We start from the raw sequence: 6,000 nt of genomic DNA, 5'->3' as shown, positions 1-6,000 counted from the left end.
CATCCACATATTAATACTCTCACTGCTAGGCATGCGTCCAAACATTAATACTCTCACTGCCAGGCACACATCCACATATTAATACTCTCACTGCCAGGCACGCACCCACACATTAATACTCTCACTGCCAGGCATGCATCCACATATTAATACTCTCACTGCCAGGTACGCATCCACATATTAATACTCTCACTGCCAGGCACGCATCCACATATTAATACTCTCACTGCCAGGCACGCATCCACACATTAATACTCTCACTGACAGGCACACATCGATACATTAATACTCTCACTGCCAAGCACACATCCACACATTAATACTCTCATTGCCAGGGACGCATCCACACATTAATACTCTCACTGCCAGGCACGCATCCACATATTAATACTCTCACTGCTAGGCATGCGTCCAAACATTAATACTGTTACTGCCAGGCACACATCCACATATTAATACTCTCACTGCCAGGCACGCATCCACATATTAATACTCTCATTGCCAGGCACGCATCCACATATTAATACTCTCACTGCCAGGCACGCATCCACACATTAATACTCTCACTGACAGGCACACATCGATACATTAATACTCTCACTGCCAAGCACACATCCACACATTAATACTCTCATTGCCAGGGACGCATCCACACATTAATACTCTCACTGCCAGGCACGCATTCACATATTAATACTCTCACTGCCAGGCACGCATCCACATATTAATACTCTCACTGCCAGGCACGCATTCACATATTAATACTCTCACTGCCAGGCACGCATCCACATATTAATACTCTCACTGCCAGGTACGCATCCACATGTTAATACTCTCACTGCCAGGCACGCATTCACATATTAATACTCTCACTGCCAGGCACGTATCCACACATTAATGCTCTCATTGCGAGGCACGCATCCACATATTAATACTCTCACTGCCAGGCACGTATCCACACATTAATGCTCTCATTGCGAGGCACGCATCCACACATTAATACTCTCACTGACAGGCACACATCGATACATTAATACTCTCACTGCCAGGTACGCATCCACATATTAATACTCTCACTGCCAGGCACACATCCACACATTAATACTCTCATTGCCAGGGACGCATCCACACATTAATACTCTCAATGCCAGGCACGCATCCACATATTAATACTTTCACTGCTAGGCATGCGTCCAAACATTAATACTCTCACTGCCAGGCACACATCCACATATTAATACTCTCACTGCCAGGCACGCATCCACATATTAATACTCTCACTGCCAGGCACGCATTCACATATTAATACTCTCACTGCCAGGCACGCATCCACATATTAATACTCTCACTGCCAGGTACGCATCCACATATTAATACTCTCACTGCCAGGCACGCATCCCCATATTAATACTATCACTGCCAGGCACGTATCCACACATTAATGCTCTCATTGCGAGTCACGCATCCACATATTAATACTCTCACTGCCAGGCACGCATCCACACATTAATACTCTCACTGACAGGCACACATCGATACATTAATACTCTCACTGCCAGGCACACATCCACACATTAATACTCTCATTGCCAGGGACGCATCCACACATTAATACTCTCACTGACAGGCACACATCTACACATTAATACTCTCACTACCAGCCACGCATCCACACATTAATACTCTCACTGCTAGGCACGCGTCCAAACATTAATACTCTTACTGCCAGGCACACATCCACATATTAATACTCTCACTGCCAGGCACGCATCCACATATTAATACTCTCACTGCCAGGCACGCATTCACATATTAATACTCTCACTGCCAGGCACGCATCCACATATTAATACTCTCACTGCCAGGCACGTATCCACACATTAATGCTCTCTATGCGAGGCACGCATCCACATATTAATACTCTCACTGCCAGGCATGCATCCACACATTAATACTCTCACTGACAGGCACACATCGATACATTAATACTCTCACTGCCAAGCACACATCCACACATTAATACTCTCATTGCCAGGGACGCATCCACATATTAATACTCTCACTGCCAGGCACGCATCCACACATTAATACTCTCACTGCTAGGCATGCGTCCAAACATTAATACTCTTACTGCCAGGCACACATCCACATATTAATACTCTCACTGCCAGGCACGCATCCACATATTAATACTCTCACTGCCAGGCACGTATTCACATATTAATACTCTCACTGCCAGGCACGCATCCACATATTAATACTCTCACTGCCAGGCACACATCCACACATTAATACTCTCACTGCCAGGCACACATCCACACATTAATGCTCTCATTGCGAGTCACGCATCCACATATTAATACTCTCACTGCCAGGCACGCATCCACACATTAATACTCTCACTGACAGGCACACGTCGATACATTAATACTCTCACTGCCAAGCACACATCCACACATTAATACTCTCATTGCCAGGGACGCATCCACACATTAATACTCTCAATGCCAGGCACGCATCCACATATTAATACTCTCACTGCTAGGCATGCGTCAAAACATTAATACTCTCACTGCCAGGCACACATCCACATATTAAAATACTCTCACTGCCAGGCACGCATCCACATATTAATACTCTCACTGCCAGGCACGCATTCACATATTAATACTCTCACTGCCAGGCACGCATCCACATATTAATACTCTCACTGCCAGGTACGCATCCACATATTAATACTCTCACTGCCAGGCACGCATCCCCATATTAATACTCTCACTGCCAGGCACGCATCCACACATTAATACTCTCACTGACAGGCACACATCGATACATTAATACTCTCACTGCCAGGCACACATCCACACATTAATACTCTCATTGCCAGGGACGCATCCACACATTAATACTCTCACTACCAGCCACGCATCCACACATTAATACTCTCACTGCCAGGGATGCATCCACATATTAATACTCTCACTGCTTGCCAGGCACGCATCCACACATTAATACTCTCACTGCCAGGTACGTATCCACATATTAATACTCTCACTGCCAGGCACAAATCTACATATTAATACTCTCACTGCCAGGCACGCATCCACATATTAATACTCTCACTGCCAGGCACGCATTCACATATTAATACTCTCACTGCCAGGCACGCATTCACATATTAATACTCTCACTGCCAGGCACGCATCCACACATTAATACTCTCACTGCCAGGCACGCATTCACATATTAATACTCTCACTGCCAGGCACGCATTCACATATTAATACTTTCACTGCCAGGCACGCATCCACACATTAATACTCTCACTGCCAGGTACGCATCCACATATTAATACTCTCACTGCCAGGCACGCATCAACATATTAATACTCTCACTGCCAGGCACGTATCCACACATTAATGCTCTCATTGCGAGGCACGCATCCACATATTAATACTCTCACTGCCAGGCACGCATCCACACATTAATACTCTCACTGACAGGCACACATCGATACATTAATACTCTCACTGCCAGGCACACATCCACACATTAATACTCTCATTGCCAGGGACACATCCACACATTAATACTCTCACTGACAGGCACACATCTACACATTAATACTCTCACTACCAGCCACGCATCCACACATTAATACTCTCACTGCCAGGGATGCATCCACATATTAATACTCTCACTGCTTGCCAGGCACGCATCCACACATTAATACTCTCACTGCCAGGCACGCATCCACATATTAATACTCTCACTGCCAGGCACGCATCCACATATTAATACTCTCACTGCCAGCCACGCATTCACATATTAATACTCTCACTGCCAGGCACGCATTCACATATTAATACTCTCACTGCCAGGTACGCATCCACATATTAATACTCTCACTGCCAGGCACGCATCCACATATTAATACTCTCACTGCCAGGTACGCATCCACATATTAATACTCTCACTGCCAGGCACGCATCCACATATTAATACTCTCACTGACAGGCACACATCCACACATTTATACTCTCACTGCCAGGCACGCATCCACATCTTAATACTCTCACTGCCAGGGATGCATCCACATATTAATACTCTCACTGCTTGCCAGGCACGCATCCACACATTAATACTCTCACTGCCAGGTACGCATCCACATATTAATACTCTCACTGCCAGGCACGCATCCCCATATTAATACTATCACTGCCAGGCACGTATCCACACATTAATGCTCTCATTGCGAGTCACGCATCCACATATTAATACTCTCACTGCCAGGCACGCATCCACACATTAATACTCTCACTGACAGGCACACATCGATACATTAATACTCTCACTGCCAGGCACACATCCACACATTAATACTCTCATTGCCAGGGACGCATCCACACATTAATACTCTCACTGACAGGCACACATCTACACATTAATACTCTCACTACCAGCCACGCATCCACACATTAATACTCTCACTGCTAGGCACGCGTCCAAACATTAATACTCTTACTGCCAGGCACACATCCACATATTAATACTCTCACTGCCAGGCACGCATCCACATATTAATACTCTCACTGCCAGGCACGCATTCACATATTAATACTCTCACTGCCAGGCACGCATCCACATATTAATACTCTCACTGCCAGGCACGTATCCACACATTAATGCTCTCTATGCGAGGCACGCATCCACATATTAATACTCTCACTGCCAGGCATGCATCCACACATTAATACTCTCACTGACAGGCACACATCGATACATTAATACTCTCACTGCCAAGCACACATCCACACATTAATACTCTCATTGCCAGGGACGCATCCACATATTAATACTCTCACTGCCAGGCACGCATCCACACATTAATACTCTCACTGCTAGGCATGCGTCCAAACATTAATACTCTTACTGCCAGGCACACATCCACATATTAATACTCTCACTGCCAGGCACGCATCCACATATTAATACTCTCACTGCCAGGCACGTATTCACATATTAATACTCTCACTGCCAGGCACGTATTCACATATTAATACTCTCACTGCCAGGCACGCATCCACATATTAATACTCTCACTGCCAGGCACACATCCACACATTAATACTCTCACTGCCAGGCACACATCCACACATTAATGCTCTCATTGCGAGTCACGCATCCACATATTAATACTCTCACTGCCAGGCACGCATCCACACATTAATACTCTCACTGACAGGCACACGTCGATACATTAATACTCTCACTGCCAAGCACACATCCACACATTAATACTCTCATTGCCAGGGACGCATCCACACATTAATACTCTCAAAGCCAGGCACGCATCCACATATTAATACTCTCACTGCTAGGCATGCGTCAAAACATTAATACTCTCACTGCCAGGCACACATCCACATATTAAAATACTCTCACTGCCAGGCACGCATCCACATATTAATACTCTCACTGCCAGGCACGCATTCACATATTAATACTCTCACTGCCAGGCACGCATCCACATATTAATACTCTCACTGCCAGGTACGCATCCACATATTAATACTCTCACTGCCAGGCACGCATCCCCATATTAATACTCTCACTGCCAGGCACGCATCCACACATTAATACTCTCACTGACAGGCACACATCGATACATTAATACTCTCACTGCCAGGCACACATCCACACATTAATACTCTCATTGCCAGGGACGCATCCACACATTAATACTCTCACTGACAGGCACACATCTACACATTAATACTCTCACTACCAGCCACGCATCCACACATTAATACTCTCACTGCCAGGGATGCATCCACATATTAATACTCTCACTGCTTGCCAGGCACGCATCCACACATTAATACTCTCACTGCCAGGTACGTATCCACATATTAATACTCTCACTGCCAGGCACAAATCTACATATTAATACTCTCACTGCCAGGCACGCATCCACATATTAATACTCTCACTGCCAGG

The sequence above is a fragment of the Ascaphus truei genome, unplaced genomic scaffold (assembly GCF_040206685.1).
Source record: "Ascaphus truei isolate aAscTru1 unplaced genomic scaffold, aAscTru1.hap1 HAP1_SCAFFOLD_730, whole genome shotgun sequence".
Classification (NCBI taxonomy): domain Eukaryota; kingdom Metazoa; phylum Chordata; class Amphibia; order Anura; family Ascaphidae; genus Ascaphus; species Ascaphus truei.
This window is presented reverse-complemented; position numbering follows the sequence as displayed.